The 21,869-nt window shown below is 38.1% G+C and overlaps 1 pseudogene; it reads left to right on the top strand.

Moving 5' to 3' along the window:
- Nucleotides 1-14,520: 14,520 nt before the first annotated feature.
- Nucleotides 14,521-15,033, top strand: LOC123033244 (annotated as a pseudogene).
- Nucleotides 15,034-21,869: the final 6,836 nt, after the last annotated feature.

Here is a 21,869-nt window from a genome sequence, read left to right as displayed (position 1 = left end):
TCACTAACCAGTTGCACCCATGAAAACTGTATCAAGAAGCAAATTGTGTGATCTGTGAATCCACACTATCAGAAAACAACCATCTTGCATGCTATCCATGCATCACATGTTTCTTTATGCTCTAATGTTTTGCAGAGATGAGCAATCAGGCTTAGACCCATTCAGCTTGCACCTGTGGAATCCATTCCATTTTTAATTTGTATATCGCTTTTCTGTATTGCTGTATTTTGCTGTTGGTGTGCAAGCATAGAAATATGGGTTTCATAAAAATGACAAAGATCTAGGGGATATGCTGTGGTCCTCATCCACAATTGTATGAAACAGATTTATCATCTTGAGACCTTCTTAGCATTTCTTCTCCCATTTCTTCTCTGCTAGATTTGCTTCTTCATTTGAATATAAAAATACCATACCCTTTCTCTCCCTAATATGACCTTTGCAAATTTGGATAAATTCTTCTCAAAAGAGAAATGACCTCTTCACTCATCTGCACCAGCCAAATTTAATAGGTACAACATGGACTTGCTTACAACATAGCTGTTAAAAATTATATTAAGATCCTGCCAGAAAAAAAGGAAAGAAAAAGAAAAAGAAAATAGTGGCATCCCTGTTTGAATTCACAGGGATTCACAACCAGACCTTTGGAGCAACACATTCAAAGACATGGGCCTGGACAGAAAATTATATCCATTTCTGGTTTTACCATAAATATCTCAGTTTCCACATATTAAAATCTTACATTATTTTTGTCATTAATAAAGATAGCTGTGTGAATTTTGATATATTTTTTATCAAAACTGAACTGCATTGATATTCTCATGCATGTTTATTCTTCTCCCATCCCTTTCTTCTTTTCCTGTTCTGCCATTTTTGTTTTCCCCTTTTTCGTCTCCATCTTCTCTTCATTGTTGCTGCTTATACCATACCATACCATACCATACCATACCATACCATACCATACCATAACATAGCATACATTGATGATGCTATGAAGAGCTGTTGTGATCCCTCCTTTTGTTTAATCACAAAGTTGTGCCTAGTTCTTGTTTATATAGGTTCCTCCATGCTTCAACCAAGCCTTACTTTTTGTTTTCTTACCACATATTTTGCTTCCCTGCCTCTTCTTGGTGCTGCACTGTCAGAATGTTGAATAGTCTGATAAGACTTTCTTAAGAAGAATTTGCAAAATCTGTCTTCAATCACAAAATTATAGAGCAGTGAACGCCAGTCTCTCAACAGTATAGAATTTCAGTTTTACAAACAGTCAGGCATTATCTTCATGTTTTAATATTGTGGAAAATTATAAAGTTTCCTATCACTGATATCCAACATGAATAAGATTAAGAAACACATCAAGAATTGGTATGGAATTTAATTTTCACCAAAATCCTCATTCACATGATAGGAAGAGATTAAATGGTGAGATGGAATTAGGAGCCACAGAAGTTCTTGTGAACTGGTCTCTATTTATAGATGGAGCATTCCACATGCATCAACCATATTGTGTAGATTCCTCTTAGTATGTTGGCAGTAGGAGGGAGTTTTCATTTGTTTGTTTGTTTGTGTGATTGGGTTTGTTTATACGGCACAATATTCAAACATTTGGTACCTTAACTTGTATTGTGCAGGGGTACGGTCACGAATTGTAAATTAGTTTTCAGCCCTATACATTAAGTTGTGAAGGAGCTCCTGTTAAAGCTTTGGTTGATTAATATACCAAATAAATAGATTAAAGTTTGTATTCTTATTAAGAAGTTTTCCTGTCTGTATTTGTGTTTATCGTCATGATCATGATCATCATCATCATCATCTCAAGCCCTTAGAGCACCATAGCTTTACTAAGGAAATATAATTGCTATTTCTAATAGATGAGGAACTCATAACATTTGTTGCCTGGTATGTTTTCAGTTTGTTATAAGACCATTTTATAAAATCAGCAAAGTTAAGAATCTTCCTAGCTTTAGAATAAATAGAAAATTATGTTAAGGGAACAAAAACTTATTAAACTTCCTTATACTATACCAATTTAAAAGTTCTATAATATATGAGAAGAAAATATTTTGTGGATATACCTTTCAAAAGAAGACATTAATAACATGTTAATATTTTTTATTTCCATACTTTTCTAATACAGCAAAGGGTGCTGGAAGCAAAGTGCACTCTATAATTTTCATTAAAGCCACCCCAGTTTGTAAACAAATCTAAACTTTACCATTCACCATGGGCATTGAACAGATCTTACTTTTTTTAATATGTGCTGGTTATAATGTTTGTTTTGTGGCAGCAAAAATGTAATCATCCTGGCAATATGAATCCTTTGAAAATGCATGTAATTAACTCCACAAGATCAAGAGCAAGGTCATGGATTTAAGAAGAGATTCATTTGGCCAGTGGCTTGATCCTAGGACCTGATGTACTGAAAAATAAGTCCTACTCACTGCATAAACATAGTAGTGAAGAAAGAAGGAAGTCCAAAAACAAAGAAGACAATATGGCAAATAATCTTCAGCTGAAATAAGACATGGGGGTTTGGGATTGGGCAGGATATATCCAAACCAAGACGATTTCTTTATTTGAACCCTTATTCATTCCCCAGTGGGCATAGCTATATATTGCTCTGTCCTTCTTGTCCAATTTTGCCTGGACCTTGGTTGTGTATACATAGGCATACATATAGCAACCATTACTATTACTGGGCAGCATCTGTGCATTTTCCATAGACATATTAATCCATTCCTATTCTCTTCAGGGTCTTGGCCAACATATAACAACAACAACAATACTTTTATATGTCCCCATAGTGCATTGGGCTCCCTGGGTGGTTTACAGGTTTAAAAATATACATAGGAACAGACAACAGAAAACCTGACCAAAGCCAAAGCTGCAAATTACGGACCACAAACCAAAACCTCAAAATGTGGGAATGTGATGTCCAGCAGAAGGGTGACAGTGATAACATGCTGGCAAGCATGGTGGAGACTGCCCAGTGCTCCAAACCCCTCCCTTGGGGACCTCTGGGTCAGTTCACATATTAGACTACCCATGAGGATTCAGTTTAACATCCCCTTCTCCCACTTCTGGCTCTACTGGTTTCCAGAAGAAAGCAGGGGGATGCCAGTAGTTTTTTTGATATCACTTCTAGCATATATATTTAGTTCCCATGCTGCCACCATACATAGTCCTGGGTTTTTCTCAGCTGAACTACTTTTCCTTCTCCTAAATCTCTCTCTGGACAGAGATAGCTTAAGTGCAGTTACTTGGGCTCTGACTAGCTAGCATGAGTAAAGGTTGGAGATGAAGGATGCTGTGGTCCAGCAATATCTGGACTGCCCAGGGTTGAAGAAGGCTGATGTGTAAGCCAGCTCTAATACTCCATGATGAGAACAGAAGTGCACTGTGGCTTCTTATGTCCAGAATACTCCACCTGGGGGAACACAGGACAATCATTTTTGGAGGAGAAGCAGATTGATATGGCACAACAGCCCTCTTCATCCTGCACCCCCATTGTCCCAATATCAGCCCTTTAGATATAGGAACATAAGAAGATTCCTGCTGGATCAAACTGAAGGTCTATCTAGCCTAGCATCTTTTCACATAATGGCCAAACTGATTCTGTTGGAAAGCCCACAAGCTGGACATGAGTGTTCATCTGTTCATGGTCCCTAAGCTTCCATACAGTAGTAGCTCTGTTACTGAAAGTATTAGCCAGCATGGCTAGTGGGCATTGATATCCTTATTTTCTATTTGGCAGAAGGTCTTTTAAAAAAGAGACTACATGTGCTAAGTTCCATATGTGGAGGCTTCTCCTGGCAAATGGGAACCGTATGACTGGGGCTTCTGAGCAGGTGAAGAAGCATATGCATGAAGAGGTCAGGGGGAGCCAATGGGAAGCACAGCTCTTGCTCCTGCTCCCCCTCGCATAGTAATCAACAGATGGAAAGGCATTTGTGACGAGGACTTTTATCAGGCTAACATGCAAGGTTACCTTTCTCTTTTGACATAAGAGCCACAGAGCAATGCCTGACATAATGAAACATGCTGGAAGAAAGAGACAAAAAAGTTAAGCCCTATCACTTGATAGCTACCATTTGAATTGGCTGTGTCCATTCAGACTTGGGTTTGGGTCTAATGTAAAAATTAAATCAGGATTGGCAAAAAAGTCCTTTTAAAATGCTTCAGGCAGACAAAAAAGTAGGTGTGCTGCATTTTATGAGGACATATTTCAACTTAATTCTCTCAAGAGCATTATCATTATTAAAAGTGTAGGGAAGATTAGAAAAACTGCTCGAAATCTGCAGTTTATGTCAAGAAGCATATCATTCAGAAGTTGAGGAGTAAAAGGCCTCAGAGCCAAAGTGTACTTTGAAGGCATAATTCATTACAACAATACCGCAATGACCTGGCTATAGAGAACTAGGTTTATATGTTGTCAGTGCTTTGATTCACATTACAGAAAGAAAAGCTCTGAAGAATGTGCTCATTAGGGAAATGTATATGCAGACAATCTTGTTCAACTACTTTACCCAACTATTGAAAAGGACAGGAAGTGAATGTGCCCCCAGATTTGCTTCTAAAATTACATTTAAATGCCTGGAAATTTACAACAAATAGTGCAGTGCATGTTCAACAGAGCTTTCAACCTCCAGGCCACCTGTCTTTCTGATAAATTGCTCTTGTTAGAAATACTATTCTCATTTTCCTATTGCTTAGCACCAGTTGGGTCTTCAATTCCACTCTGAAGTAATCACCACAAGCCCACACACATACACAGTCAAGCTCAGTGTAAGACCTGAGGTGGATGTTTGTGAGTGGATCTGGCACAGCATTTTCCCAGATTAATTAGATTTTTTTGCATACTCTTCATTCAGAAAGGGTCATGAGCTTGGGCCCAGGGAATATTTGTCATGGTTGTGGTGAGTGCTGTCTCTGATGTGGCCACTTCTGTTGATGCTGTGGAGCCCTTGTGTATGCATCTATATGTGCTTTTCTAGAAAAAACATACTGTTGTTTTCTACATTTCTACATTCATGAATCTGTTTCAGCTGAAAAAATGGCTGTGAAGAAGGCAGTTGCATCCTTCTAGTTAACTCTCCCTCCCCCTCAACCCTCATGGGAATTGCCATTCTAAGGACAGGAAAGACAACAAAATTTAGCCAGTTGGCACTTTGTGAGCCTTTGTATTACATCCAAATGGAAACTAGCATATGCAACTAAATTAGAGTAATATGCTAATGAAAACAGAATACAAATAACAGCTCTCCGTAAAAGCAGAACTAATAAGGGTACACATTGAGAAATGTTTTTGGAAAAACAGGAGGAGAGAAACCATGGTTTGTTGCTACTTGTAGGAACACGAACTCAAATCTGAATGATGGATAAATGTTACACAGTTATTTCTGTTAATAAAACACAGTCCTTTAGACGATGTACGTTACCCTTTCTTCCGGGCTTCATGAAGGACTGCTAATAATCACAACTCATTTGTTGATCTTCAGTGTCAAAGTGCTTGATAGGTGTTGGTGTACAGGAAATGTTCATCATCCACTTAAAAGATTACCTCTATCAAATTAATCAACTCAGGGTTTTATATGGAGAGACAAATGTCCAAAACCAAATAGACACCACATGACTGTTGCTGATCTCTGTGCAAAGGGCACACAATTACATTGAGTATAGCATCTGAACATGTAGTTGAGCAAACTTCATTCCAATTCTTCCAGTATGGCAAAATTCATTTCACCTTCTGTCTGGATACTTTATTTATTCATTCATAATTAAAGTTGATATACTGTCCTATTTTCCAAAAAGCCATCAAAGTAGTATGCAAGAACTAAAGATAAAACATCAATGCAAGAAAAACAAGAAAAAACCACACACCATTAAAACAACTATGTAATTTAAAAGCATGAGTATATGCTTTTAAATTACACGAGTAATTTAAAGATGAGTATATAGGCAACAAACTCCCTATAAAATCAGAACACTTAACAGAAAGAGAAATACCAATAGAGCATTATTTTTTGTTTTTGTTTTGGTCAATACCATACTCCATTACTATGTTTTACAGTTTGTAGTCTGCTTTGGGATTATTTTATTTGGGATATATTTTATGGTAATATACCCTGACCACTGTCATCAATTTTGACTCCTACATATTTTATCATCAGATCTGATAAAGAAGGCTGGTTAACTATCCTTAGGGATCTTGGATCAAGGAACTAAGTATGGTGGCCAGTGCAGCAATGTGTGATGGTGGGAATTCATTTTATTCTGATGGAATTCTGCAGTGCTTCCATTTTGGGAAGCAGCCATGGACTGCACCAGATCCTCCCCACCACCCCATCTCCAGGAGCATCTTGTTCATTTTCTCTCCAGTTTTCAGCATTTGAGCCAACTCCAATTTGGTGATATTTTTTCAGTCTGCACACTTACTGGAGTCAAAAATGAAAACCTTTGCCAATGCACTGGGAAGTGTCTACTATCAAAGTGCAGTAGAATTTGTTACAGCTGTGGAATAGTGAGTTTTTGGATGAAAGCAAAGCCCTGGGAAAGTTTTTGTTTCCAAAGTGGATGGCAGGTATGCCACCTCTTTCAGTTGAGATCATTTAGTGTGTTTTAGTGTAGTTTAGTTGTGGCAGGTTTTGGTGTTCTACACTTTCTCCAGAGACTTTAGGTGCTCAGGAAAGTGGAAAGCTGCAAGCTTATGGGAGCATGACATTTGACAGTCTCCTTTTAAAATTGGAATGTTGGCAGAGCTAAACAGTGTTTGTTTGTTTGTTAAACAAGGACACACACAAATGTCAGCTTGGTATTGTCAGACTTTTTTCTGCCTAAACTTGCATAGGATTGTGCCCTAAAACTCTAGCTACTATGCTTGCAATTTCTAGCCATGATAGGTGCGTTATCCACCATCATAGGTATGTTTGTCTTTTCCAACCTGCCATGATATTCATCATGTTGTAGCCAAGGATGTGAAGACTTTTAATGTCGGGATCAGCTGTCTTTTAATACATGTGAAAACAACAGCACATTTAATTACTGCAAACATCACATTTAGCACAAGTCCTGGAGCAGACAGTCTAAATAAGCTTAGTTATATGGCAATTATAGCTCAGTCAGTGCCACTTAGCATACAGGTCTGAAAGCATAAGCTACACAAATATGAAAAAAAGAAACAATGCTTCAAAGAATAACCTTATAACCCCAAGAAAGCAAGCGTTGTTCATTAGCGCTAGACTGTGAGTCCAAATAAATATGTAACCTCTCAAAAGTGTTCAGGCCAGCCCTAGGGCCTGTAAGGCCTTGTTCTCTCGGAGACCTCGGAAAGGTGAAGGTGAGCCCTTGACACGACACTTTTCATTTGAATTCACTTCCTGCCGTCTGGTTTACTGGAGGTAACTTCCCTGGGTACCTCGGCAGGCTTCCTTCACGCAAAATCGCTCTGTATTTGCATTTTGGTTCTAATGTTGAATTCCCCTTACATGATTCAATCTTATTTTCCCAGTGGTACCATTAATATTTTAATTTAATCAGAATTTCAGGAACTTGTTTGCCATCCAGTGCAACTTGGTTACCTGTCAGCCTCCATCAGCTTGTCATATTAGAGGTGATTGTTCCCTGAATCTAATCTACTTTAAATGATTTCATTGGGTAGAGGTCTATAAATCATCTCAGAATCGGCCTGACAGATGAAGGCTTAGGTAAGTAAACAAATCAGGCTTGCTTTACTTTAGGCAGCAATGAACTTGGCTTTATCAACTTCTTATTGATTTCTGCACTCCAAAAGGTCAAAAAAATCTCTTTAACATAAGAACATTATTAATATAAGTACAGTATTACAACCAACCATAATTAAGATAAGTCCCTATGTTCCAGGATGAGGCTGACTTAAGGATGTCGCAGACGGCATTTCAATAAAGCCTGTGATGCAGTTTGAAATGATGAATCCATTTCCAAACGGGTTGCTTTTCCCCTTTCCAATCAAAACAGAAATTAACTGAATATTAAGCAGCCACAGTCCCTCTGGACTCTGAGCCAAGTTTATAAAGCATAATGTGATAAGGCTGCAGCTGTGAAGCAAATGTACAGTACAGTATGTGAATCGTCCAATATGTTCACATTTAGTTACCTAACTGGTATTTAAAGAAAAAACAACAGGAGGAGGGGAGGTTCTGAAGTCTGCAAAAACGTTGCTAAGCAATCAGAAATCACATAGTAACTCACTTCAGTCTCTGCGCTTGGTTGCGCTAATCAGCAGTTGTCAGAAAGAAGCAATAAGCTGCCACTGACAGCGAGGCTTTTGAGATGTTAGCATGGCTGCTTTGGGTTTCTGGCCTTTATTTATGGTAGGCCAGCGCAGTTTAGTACGGAAATATAATCATGTGCAAGGTCATAATACTTTTAATTATGTCCCTCTGCAGAATTGTGTGTGTGTGTGTGAACTTTTCCTAAGTTTCCTGAAATGTTAAAACTATATTTCTAAGTCTAAATTTAAAAACCTTACACCTAAAATACCCGAGCCAAGAACTAAATTGTCAGTGCTAGAAGATGAGGTGATGCAGTGATATATCAAGGACCAGTTGACTCATAAGTACGATCAAATATGGTAGGGATGGGATAAGGAGATTGCTCAGTAGTATTTAGGCTGCTGTTTTGTCAGCACTTATTTTAGAAAAAACGGTGGTGCGAGATTTAGGGCTTGAGTCTGCTTACTTCTTTTGCCCAGACCCCTGTCTCCTTGCTCTACCTGTAAGGCAGTTGGCTATAGTTCTTTTATATTAGATGAAGACACTTTGCACATGTTCCAGAAAACTCTCTCCTTATAACTATTATTACCTGCATAACCACATTTGTGGTCACATTTGGAATATCAAATATTTAGTGTCATGAGCACTAAAATATAGTAACAGTCATGGGGTGCCATCTCCATTTACAAAATTACTGCTGTTCACCATTTCCCAGAGGGTAATCTGATAAAACTAAACAAAAAGCAGCTGTTCAAAAACCTATTTTGGAAGCAGAGGTGCCTTCCAAGTTCCAGCAGACAAAACCCATAGTTTTGAATGCACAGTTTTCTTCTCCAGCACTTGTTTTACAGAAGGCAATTGTTGAAACTCAGACACAAGGGGTCCAAGAAGCATTCTTCAAAACAAAGATGTTTCCAGAGGCTGGCTTTTCATTTTGCAGCATGCCAAGTAGCTTCCCAGTTGATGTATTAATTTTAAAAAATCAGGATGGTCAGGTAGCCTGACAGACATGAAAAGAGGTGTTCAAGGGCATATCACTGTTTGAGGGCACTGCACTGGAGTTCCCAGATCTAAGGATTCACAAAATGCTAATATTGTTATTACCATTCCCATTGTCATAGTCATCTTCATCATCTTCATCAGTGGTCTCAATGCTCATTCAGATGGATTCCCAAGCCTCTTTATATAAGAACTGTATTCATTCATTTATCTGTTTAGGAATGTCCTTGTTTAGGCATGTTTGGAGAATGACAGCTTTTTGCATTCTATTCAATAGGAACAATGGCACATGCATTCTGTCCCAAGTTTTGCTTAAGGGTAGTTAGAGTATCTCCTGTAGCTGATATTAAGCAGGGTACTATATGAATTTTCTTGAGTTAAATGAAGGTATTTATTTGTATTTTTCATTCCCAGTTTTGTTAGTCTATTATCTAAGTGTTAATGAAACATTGAGTTGCTATTTTATGTTTTGATTCATCAGCATCTATTGTTTCAGCTATGATAGCACTCAGTAGAACTGGCATTTCTGAACTGAGCAGTTGGCATTTCACAGTAGCTAGTGAGAATAATGATTTTTACAACCTCTTGCATCTGGCAAAAGCCTCTGTGTTGGATGAGATGAGCCAGTTATTTTTTGTTCAGTAGTTCCAGACATGTCTTTCCATGTTATCTATCTGTAAATGTTTTTATATAACTGTTGGTAGCAATAACACACCTTCAGTAGCTGTTTTGTTGACCTGCTTTTTAGCTGTTGTAGTGTTTGTTATTAGTATTACTGCTAATATTCATTACTACTACTACTACTAATCCATGTGTCAGTACTTAAGGTTACCTACTAAACAAATCAAATTCCATCTTGAAAAATTAAGCTGCAATCCTGTACAAGTTTGCCTGGGATTAAGTCCTATTGAATCCAATTAGATTTTTTCTAAGCAGGCATGCTTAGGACTGTTCTCTAAGCCTTCCTATTTTTGAACTCCTACCATAAAAGGAAAGTAATCTGCTCTGTCCATTCAGCAAAAGTTCTGCCTCCATCTCCATCTTTTTATTGCTTTACCCATCCATTTAATTTCAGACGCATATATAGTGCTACTATAAACTAGGCTGCTGTAGATTTTCATAGCTTGTTTCTCCCTTCCCTTATCCACCAGTGTTTCTGCAGTGTTTCAAAATGCTAGGCTATCCCCTTTAACTCTAATGATTTTGGGACGTATGATTACAACATGGTGCCCAATTTAAAAATTATATGAGAATGTACAACTTTGCCAGCAGTAAAGGTTGCAGTGTTTGAAAACTCTTGATATGTACATTGACTCAGACATGTGTAAGAAAGGTTAAGAATTTCTTCTTCTTCTTCTTCTTCTTCTTCTTCTTCTTCTTCTTCTTCTTCTTCCTCTTCCTCTTCCTCTTCCTCTTCCTCTTCTTCTTCTTCTCCTCCTCCTCCTGCTCCTCCTGCTCCTCCTGCTCCTCCTCCTCCGTTACAAAAAATACCAAAATTTGAATTCAGGAGAATGCAAAACTGATTCATCTATCCCAAGCTCTCTTTGGTATTACTATGCTTTCTCCTGTTTTTTTCTTACCTTTCTTTTCATTTTCTAATTTCCTGTTTATATCCCAGCGTGCACACACAAATATATATGTGTAGGACCCCCATATCCATTGTCTCAGTTACTGTGGTTTCACTCTACTGAGTTGATTGTCAGCCCTCCACATTTGTGGGAGTTAGGGCACAGGGCCCCCACAAAAGTAGAAAAACCATCAATAGCTCTAGGGGAAACCTGTGACTATCTCTAGGGACCTATGCACACTCTTTGTCTCCGTACTAGCCATCCTCACTCACATGTTTTGTCTTTCAGTAGATGCAAAGAATAAAAATGAAACAGATACGGGTTGGTCCCCCGGCTGATGTGTGATTATGCACTGATGATCATGGACACTGTGCTTACTAAAGTGTGATGACAAAGAGTCCTTGGGATCAAAGGCTTTTCTGGGGTCTTGGCAGAAAGCACTTTGCTATCATCTCATATCAGCCATTCTGATGCCTAGCTGTGACACTCTGAATGTGTCATTGATAACATTCCAGGCATTTCAGGGCCAAACTACACATTATACAGCAGATCTCCTGGCATCATCTTTTTGCAATGGTGCTTGTGAATTGAATCAGACCAGCAGCACTAGGGGAGCAGAATGTTTAATCCTTTATTTCAGCACAATCTCACCACCCCACATTAGTCCTACTGTAGAAAATAGACAATAAGACCCACATGTTCTCTCTCTCTCTCTCTCTCTCTCTCCAGTGAGGCTAATAGCATCTTAGCATATTCTAGAAGTATTTTTGATTAGGAACACAGTGTGGGGAAAAAAGATTAAACACCTGCTTCCTCAGCAACAGTGCCACAGCCCAGTGTTTACCCTTGTTTTTATGGTTTTCAAAGGAAAAAAAACCAAGAGATATGGACACAGCAAAATACGTCATTTGGCCCTGAATTTCAGCACATGGAGCAGCCAGGGATTGATTCTGGAATTTTTTACATTCAAGCCATGTGCTTCACCCGAGTAAAGGCTCTGGCCACCGCAGTATTCAGCTTATGATTTATTTTTCTTATGAGCAGCTTCACAGGCACCCATAACACTCATGCACACCAACATTAACTGCACTTCTTGAGACAGCTGGTTCACTTATTTATTGTTTTGATTTTGCTCTTCATTTTACTTTTCAAAACTCATATTTCACACACTTAAATGTATCCATCTCTAGTTAGGTCTGCTTTAAGTCCTCAGTTAATATCTGAGTTATTGCTTGTAAAACACCATTTAATTTAAAACAGCAGCTGCATTGACATCAAAAATACTATTTTATTTAAATGAGGTGTAGGGATGGCAGTGACTTTCAATACTATTCTTACTACTTTCAGATATTTATAGAATGCATTGATTCCAGAAGAGTTCAGATTTTATAAAAGTAAATGTTAAGCAATCAGAATTACAATGATACATAAAGGAAGGAGAAAAAAGCCAAATGGACTCTGGACCCTAATGCTTTATACATATGCATTACAGGAAAACATATTGATTTTTCTTTGGTAACTTCAGTCAAGCAAAGGAAAAAGCAATGCTAATATATATAGAACAAACAAGGATGCAAGAATAACTAAAGACAGGATAGAAAAATTTGAAGGTTATAGCAAAATAACTGAAGGAACATGAATATAGAATATAGGCCCATGAACTAGAAATCTTACATTTTCATTTTCTAATGTATAATTTAGACATGGCAAAGAGCAGTGATACCTTGTCTGTATGAGTGTATGAGATGAAATGATTTAAGGTTCTGAGACTAAAATGGCTCCTCCCTATATTTTCACTTTGATCAGGTGTGCATGAGTTAGTCAAACCACAAATGCCACTGTGTGCCAGGCAGGATTTTCATATCCAATACCCACCTGTGGCCTTTGTCATGCAAACCCAGCAACCATAAGTTGCACAACAGATAGACAACCCTTGAATAACCCAACAATAGACTAATTGTCTAACAATAACGCAACAGTAGACTAATTGTGATCATGAAACTGCAGCATTTGGAGTTTCTCTTCAGTATGATAGTTTCTTGCTTACAATTGTATACATTTTAATTGTCTCACCTTGAAGCAGTAAGATGATGTAGATTTTAAAACATATTGTCCTAAGTTTTTTATAGGTCTCAAATTCACAATTCATACAAAATCCCATTCCCCTCAACTGTACCATATTCATAAAACCAATTTCTTCCCATGTAAACCATACTAGCAGTTGGACAATCAAGATGAAAGCAGCCAATCATATTGAGTATGAAACCCAAGCAAAAAGAATTACCTTGCTGGTCTGAATATATCTCTGATACATACCTGGTTTACACTGATGAGCACACAAAGCACAAACTTGTTCCTTTTAATAAAGACAATTTCCTAGGAAAAAAACAAGTATTTGAATAAATATAATAGGATGTAGAGACACCCAAAACTGATATGTGTGAATTTTCAATTGCCTAGACATAAGTAATAATGCAACAATGTCCACCGAATGATTCTCTCTCTCTCTCTCTCTCTCTCTCTCTCTCTCTCTCTCTCTCTCTCTCATTCTCTCTCTTTCTCTCTCTCCCTCGCACACACACGTACACACACACTTGAAAACTCAGTTTATATGGCCATATGAAAAGATCAAATCCAGATCTAGTTTAGGACAATGGATACTTTGTGTTTGAACAAAAACCTTCCAACATGACGTTTTAATATGAAAGACTTTGTGTGAAAGTAAGCTAACATAGCTTCATTTTTCAACTGTGGGAAAAGAACAACTCTAATATCACTTCAAAACTTTTGGAAATTATTAAGATACATATTCCATGCCACAAATATGAATCTTCATTTTTCTTCTTATGCAAAGGTGTGTCAGAATTTTCTCTCATATAAAACAGTACAAAATCACATGATGAAAATGTCTTCAAAGTAAATTGTTTTCAGCAGTTTTAGCTGCTATTTGAATAATAAAGAGGAAATATGAGGGTATTTTGATTTCTGCAATTTTCTCCTTTGTATTTGCAAGGGAAGGAGAAGTAAAACTAGAAGCATTCAATAAGGTTCTGTTCTTTTTTTCTTTCTTTTTTTCCCTTTTTACTGCTTTCCCAATTCTGTAAATTTGAAATAAACTGTGCCTGGGGAAACATTAGAATATTTTTATGATTATGTTGCTGTGCTACTAGATAAAAGTTGACATTTTTCTTTTTTGAGAGCCTTAAGAGTGGAATCTGTATTTACAAAGGACTTCGGAGGAAATTCACTGACACCTTAATTCCAAACATTTATTACTGGCATACAATATGCAGTTCCTATGTTCTTCTGTCATGTGTGGCCATCCCACACTATAGCTTCCTGTAAGTAACCATGGTGTATGGAATTTGTAAGGGAAGGCAGTGCAACTGAAGATGATGGCTCTTGCTTGGCTCTTGCTGAAGATGATGCTAAAATGCCAAGAGAAATGCTATAATTATTGGCTGTCATCCTTCAGCCCATTTTTCTATGGAAAGTCAAGGAGTTGGACCGGGCAAGCACTGGAAAACTTTGATGATTGGAATACTTTCAAAAAATCCTGATCAAACTGCCAGCATCCTGATACCCTTGAATAAGATAGGGGCAGAATTCATTTGTCTTGTCCTTTCACTAAATCAGCACCCAGTGGATTTTCTTTCCTGCATTTCTGTTCTTTATCACATCTATAAAACCAGTGTGAAGCTGTCAGGATGGTTGGATTCAAGCCCATGAGCATCCCTCCAGCAGCCGCTGTCAAGTTTATGGGTGCTGGAATCCCTGTAGACCTGATCACCTTTCCCCTGGATACAACAAAAGCCAGATGGCCAATCCAAGGAGAGATCAAGCAGGCTAAGGTTGCTGAAGCCACCAAGTACAAGGGGCTGTTTTCTGGCACCAGGCCATGATGGTGAGGACAAAAGGGCCCCTGAACCTCTACAGTGGCCGCATGACTAGCCCCCAGTGCCAGATGAGCTTCACCTCCATCTTCATTGGGCTGTATAATCTGGTAAAACAGTTCTCCACCAAAGGATTGGAGCATGTTGGCATTGGCAGTGATCTCCTTATGGGTTGCACCACTGGTGTAATGGCTATGGCCCAGCCCACAGATAGTGGTGAAAGTCTGGTTCTAGCCACAAGCCTGCACAGAGGAAATCTGGCAGTACCAGGGGACCCTGAATGCTTGCAAGACCATCGCTAGGGAGCAGGAGTTCTGAGGCCTCTGAAAAGGGGCTTTTCAGAATATCACCCAAAATGCTGCTGTGAATTATGCTGAACTGGTAACTTATAACTTGATAAAGGACATGCTTCTGAAATAGGCAAGACCAGATATATGAACTCTGCCCCCAGTCAACAGGGACGTGCTGAAAAGTGCGCATTTACTATGCTCAGTGGATTCTGAAGAATTTTAGACTACAGAGGATCAACTTGCACAAGGCTGCATGCTAGCTTTCTTTCAGATGGGCAGGCTGCCTATCCAAAACACCTGCACCAGTCACAGTCTTCCACACTGATAAGATGTGCTGCATTCTTTTAAAATTCTAACTATTTTTAATTTAGTGCCCATAGTATAAATTAGCACATGCGCATTTTGTTCAAACAACTACCCTCTTTTGTTCTCTTTTTTGGTGCTGCATATCCTCACCAGTGGCAGTGCCAAATGACCAAATGAAAGTGAAAATAACCCTGCGAAGCTGAAGCCCTTTTACAATAGTCCTATAAAGCCACCCAAACTTGTGGCCAGCAGGACATTTTCTGGAAGTGAATTCCATTGTTTAATTATGTACTCTGTCAAGTGCTTCCTTTTACCTTTCCATCAATCCACTCCATGGAATGACCTCAGGTTCTAGTACTATAAGAAATGGAGAAAAATGTTTTTATCCACTTTCTGTAGTCCTTTGGTACAGAGTTGATCTTAGGCACATAGCACTTTTTTGTATTTGTAGAAGATCTTTAATGTAACATTTGTCTTATCTAACCCATCAGTAGTCCATTAACTTTAATTTTCACAGTTTGTCAATAATGTTCCATAAAATTACAAGGAAATATTCCTCAGCATATGAAAGACCTGCTATAGCCTAGTACAGATATGGGCAGCTTCAGGCCCTCTACAAGTTTTGTCCTACATGTTTCATTGGCCTTAGCCAACATATAGTGAAGGTTCATGGAATTTGCTGGCTAAAACATCTGGAGGTCCTACCTATGGCTTGGCAGATGGAGAGTTAAACATGGTTCCAGAAACTCAGCCAAAGATTGTGTTCCTCTGGTGTAAGAATAGTTGATTCATTCTGTGAAATCTATAATGTAAAGCAGGGATGTGAAGAGCTGAAAAATGTAACCTGCCACTCTCCTTTTTTGATGAGAGAGAATTGTGCATATACACATATCTATAGCAAAGGCTTAAGTTGTGCATGTCCCAGTGAAGATGGCTTACATTCATGCATGCATTCATTCATTCATTCTTATATTTATATGCCACCTATAACTGCCAAAGACCTTCCTAGGCAGCTTACATGTTTGGTCCCCCAGCACAAGAGGATGATCTCATAGCCTGAATTGTGTATAAACCAGGTAATTCATTCTAGAGCACAACTCATGGTTATTTACCACGTTAAGTTTAGAAAGCACTGGAATATACACATTTGTTTTATAAAACATCAGAGTAGTATATGATTGTAGAATGAGCTCCCCAGAGAGGTTTGCTGGGCACCAAGCTTATATTCTTTTTGGCGCCTGGTTAAAACCTTTTTATTTAATTTATTTATTTTATTTTAAAATTTAGTAATTTCAATAGTTTACAGTCACTTTGATTTATTTTACTGGTTTATATTATCTTATTGTACTGTTTTATTGATTGTTTTAATTGCTGTAAGCTGTCCTGAGATGATTGTCGTAAAGGACAGCATATAAATGTTTTAAATAAATAAATATATGCATCTAATTCTGGAAAAATTGTATATCTCTTCCCTCAGTTCTGCTTCTGCTATTTTACCCTAAAAGCAAAAGTGCATTGGGCAAATCAAAACAGAACCAGTGATACATAAATGCAGAAATAAGTAACAAACCCCATATAATGAAAGCACAGTTTCTACAATAAATAGATGTGTCACTCATTCCAAGAGCTGCTTTTTTGCAACAAAATTTCAAGGAACAATTTCCCAAATATTCTCTAGACAGCTGAAAATTTTTTACAGCTGTTTCTTGGGGTGTCACTGCTAGCAGTGCTTTTTTTTTTAATAAGAAAAAGGGTGCCGGAACTCATGAAATTATTACCTTTCATATGTAGTCAATCACTGTACACACACCCACACATGTCAGTTGTGTAATGAAACATAACGGTCACTGCCCAGAGTAAGCACTCAGCGCACGACCACATGACCAATCACAAGCTGAGCAGTGCCACAAGCCAAGCAGCGCCATCACAACCAGCGTGGATGAAGTACGCATGCATCAGATTTGACACACAAGCAGCCCGCATGCACCGTTTTAATGATTTTGCCACCAACCTGCTATACTCAACAGGGCAATTCAAATCCACATGGACCAAATATCAAATTTTCAAAAGTTATTTTTAAAACTTGGAAAATCTGTCGAAAAAAGGTGCTGGAATGCCATTCCGGTGCGTTCTGTGACAAAAAAAGCACTGACTGCTAATAACAATAGCAACAAAGCTCTTTTCTTATTTCGTATTTCCTTATTCCATGTTCGCTGGCATTGTTGTTGTTGCTTCATGTTGCAGTAAACTGCTGCTGTAAATTGCAGCTACAACTTGATGGGCTGACAGTCTGCCATTTTGCAATTATTCTCGGACATTTTGGGTGGGTGGGTAGATGAGGGAAATGGCAGTTGTCAAGAAAAAATTCTGAATATTTGGAGAATATTCTCAGAAATTTATCTTTGAAGGTGAAGGATAGAGGGTAGGAGTGGAAAAAAATGACATTTTCAAAAGGGTTTGCAGAAATTTTTTTTCCACTGATATGCAAACAGGCATTCTAAGCAAAAACAGAAAGAGAGAGAGAGAGAGAGAGAGAGAGAGAGGCGAAGTGAGGCGAAGCAAAGCAGAAGAGCAGAGCAGAGCAGAAGTAGCCCTTAGAAAATAAGTTTAAACATGAACTATTTCTGTATGGTTTCTTAAAGTCAGTGACCTTCACATGGTTATTGTGAGGACAGACAGAATGAATGAGATCAGACTTGTAAAACAATTGAGGACAATGAAGATTCAGTGTTTAATTCATGGAAGGCAAACTACGGGGCTAGGTGATATTAAGTGAACAACTGGAAAAGACTTCATAAGCATTTAAACAAACATTCTTTTGCCACACATAAGGCTTTGATTAGAATGTACAACTCTTTTGCAAAGGTTACTTGAAAATGTAATTTTTTAGGACTGGGAAAGGAAATATAAAAAAATCAAATAGAATGTTTTAAACAAAAGTATTCTTTATAATCTGGCAACCCCTTTCTGTTTGGTAGACTAGATTTGGTCAATTTGGTTTCTCTCAGAGTATGCCTGTATCAAGAAGATGATTGCTACAACTTATATTGGTGGGTAGATGGCCAACACAGCAGGGAAATGCTAGCACTATAAGACAAATGATAGGTATAAATTATTTGCAAGCTCGCGAAACAGCAATTTGACTTTTTATGAGCCTGTAACAATGCCCCCAGAGACGAATGTGTGAATTTCTGTAGATCATTGCATTTTCATGGCCACAGCATTAAGTAAAGATTGCAGTTCCAGGTTTTGAATTTCCCCACTCATAAATAAAGGCCGTTTTGGTTTTTACATCTGATTTTTGCATGAAATATGTATATTCTAATCCTTGCTGAGATGCCTTCAAGGAATAATAGTGGCAGCTTTTTTTGGTATAAGATTTCATCTTGCATGTTTGCAGAAACCATACATCTTTGGTGTCGAGGTTGCAGCACCTTTATTAAGGGCGTTGTATCAAAACCATATTCACTTGTATTCTAATGTCTAACAATTTGCTGATCATGCATGACAGATTTACAGAACTAACATATTCTGGAAATATGGAAGCTTTATTGCACAAAACATTGCTGATTCATAGAATCTTTCTGTCACAGTCTTCCTTCTCATCAAAAATACGTTACATTTATTGGTTCTGACTACATTTTTAATGATTATTTTAAGAGGGAATTCGCTGTTTTAGGATTTCTTCAGGTGGCAACCAAGACAGATATCTACTGGAAAAAATAGACCAAATTTTGTTGATTTTGAAGAACTAATTTTCTTTCGGCTGTTCAATTATGCTTGTTATATGGCATTACAAATTATAAAAACCTCTGGGCTGATGCTAAAAACAGCAGTTTCATTGTAGCTCAGTTTAGTTTGTGAATCATTATTCTGCAAATTTCGCTTCCTTAACCAGTTGCATCCAATTCTGTATAGCAGAAATGCTCAGTGTAATGATGTGAGGAATCGAGAGAAGTTTAACTACCTATTGCACAGTGGTAAGTAGAAAGTCAACACACACACATAGCTGCCTTTTTCAGCAGAAGCACTATGCCTTTAAAAACAAAAACAAAAACAAAAACACGTAGACTTGCACTGATTATCTTCCTTGGAAATAATGTTCCACGCTTGTAATATTAACAGCAGCAGCAGCAGCAACAGCCCATTAATAAAAGTAGCAGTGATGAATATAGAATCTGGGGCCATAATAAACTTCCAGAGGTTCTCAGGACCCCGTCTCACTTCCCGGATTACTGTCAAGGCTGAATTATGATACATTGAGTCCAGTGGCACCTTTAAGATGAACACATTTGTCCTAGCATAAGCATTCTTTAGTTTTATAAGTTATTTCATGATTATAAATTATATTTTTAAATAATTTAAAAAAGGCAACAGAAGCTAATACATATTAATTATAATTTATATAACAATTATATCAATATTTTAATATAAGGATATAGTATTGTGTATAATAATTAATATTATTGTACATAATAATATCACACTAGTTATAATTCTTAGATTATCTTCAATATGACTGTCAAACATCTATGGTAAAACAGCCCAACTAGAAGCTTACTATCTAATGAAAGAATGAAAATATGAGTTATATGACATATAAAAAGATTGTGTGAGGAACTGAAAAGCCTTTTTGTTTGGTAGACAAGGCTTGGTGAAACTGTCAGAAGCATGCCATTGGTGACCTCAGGGACCAAGCTGGTCTGTAAGGGAAAATTAACTTTTTCAAGTAATCTGATCCCCAGTTCTTTAGCTTTTTATGCCCTAGTACCAAAACCTTAAATCTGACCCAGTATAATGATGGTACTTGGCTCTAAACTGCCTAATTACCACTTCTGGTAGATTAATATATATGTTAAAAAAGCTAAATTGCCAAAAACCAAAGAATAGTTCCCGGTGGTACTCTCTGAAATTGACTCTGCAAATACAACTGGAACCACTGTAACACAGGGCCAGCAATGTGTGGCCCACGGAATTGATCCAGAGAATCAGTATTCAATGGTTTTGAAAGCCAATGAGCAATCATGCAAAATTAACAGGGTTGCACTTCTACTGTCCCTATCTCAGAAAAGGTTACCCATCAGGGAGACCAAGGTAGATTTAGTCTCATAACCAGGTCAAAACCCAGATTTGAATTGATCTATATAATCAGTACTATTCAAGAGAATACCTGTATGTTAAATTCCCTCCTCTAAGAGGGAATGCCAAGGGAACTAAAGAATACACACAGTGCTGCATTCTCTCTCCCTTCTCTTGTCCTTTGGAAAAAGAATTTTTTCAGAGTCTTCCTGATAGTTTCCACTATGCTCTTTCTTAAAGGAACAACTTCCTGAAATGCAGGGCCACTCTGAAGTAAGTAATATTATCTTCAGTGGCTTTATTCAGAGGTAAATCATGTTAATTTTAATAGAACTTTCTTGTGGGAAACTAGCCCAGGACAGGGCCTACACTTGCTTGCTTTGGGTGGAGGGCACTGTGGATGGAGTCCTGCAGGGTTCAGCCTGTGGAAGGATAGCAGTGCCACAATCTCGTGGTCATTCATCTTCTCTATGATATTTTGTGAGGGCATACAAAAGTATGTGCTCCTTCACTTCTTTGCACTTGCACCTATTTTTTTCTCTTTTTTTCAAACAAGCTTTTTCCTACATACATCTCCTTTCCACCTCCTTCTACTTCTCCCATGATTGATTAGTCTGTGACTTAAATCATGACTGCAGCAGTAGGGAAACTATGTTGTGTTCATCAGTTATTCCCCCAACAGTGATAAATGCATTTTACATAAATGCAGTGACTGTACTCCCTCATAAAAAGGGTGACTCTAGTGTACATCTCCCACCCTCCTCTCTCTTGGGATTTTCAGTACTCCACTGCAACTATGTGCAGATGTACCTGTAACTCTGGATAACAGTTCAGGCATCTATTGAAGTGATTCATACACCACAAAAGAGTACACTATGATAAATGCATTTGTCCCTAGAGTGCCACGAGACTTTGTTGCTTTTGCTTCAAGTCTAGGAAGCTGAAGCTCTTCCTGGAGCAAAAAGGCTGCTTCATTTATAGCTGCTGCTATACGAATGACTGGAGATGTTTCACCATGATTGTTTGGAGTGCTGTGGCCTGAGGCCTCCTGACCAAAGGTGGGCAACTTGTGGGCTGTGGAAGAAATTCCAGTGCATGCATCCTCTCCCAAAACTCAGCAGTTAGTGTGGCCCTTTCTGTTTCTTGTTGGATCTTCTGCATCAGCAGCAAAAGAGTGGCAATTTACCGCCATAAGCCAGCGGCACAGTGGTGGCACTGACATGGTCCCCAGTGGGTTCCCACAGAGGGAACCTTCAAGGCTATGCATCCCTGCTGCAGAGCCAGGCAAAGGCTATGCAGAATAGCATTTGATGGAGAGAGAGTTTGAAAGATTATCATCAACAATTTTCCCCCATGACAGCAACTTTAGTGTATAATAGAACTGATTTTAGTGTTAAATTCTGATGGATTTTTTTAAAAATATGTGAACAAATATGGGTAAATTCCAACCAATTTGATACACCTGATCAAAGGCAACTTGAATTTGCA

Source organism: Varanus komodoensis, unplaced genomic scaffold, assembly GCF_004798865.1.
Source record: "Varanus komodoensis strain SLA01 unplaced genomic scaffold, ASM479886v1 scaffold1, whole genome shotgun sequence".
NCBI classification, from domain to species: domain Eukaryota; kingdom Metazoa; phylum Chordata; class Lepidosauria; order Squamata; family Varanidae; genus Varanus; species Varanus komodoensis.
Note: the sequence above shows the minus strand (reverse complement) of the source record. Positions and strands in the feature narration are given on the sequence as shown.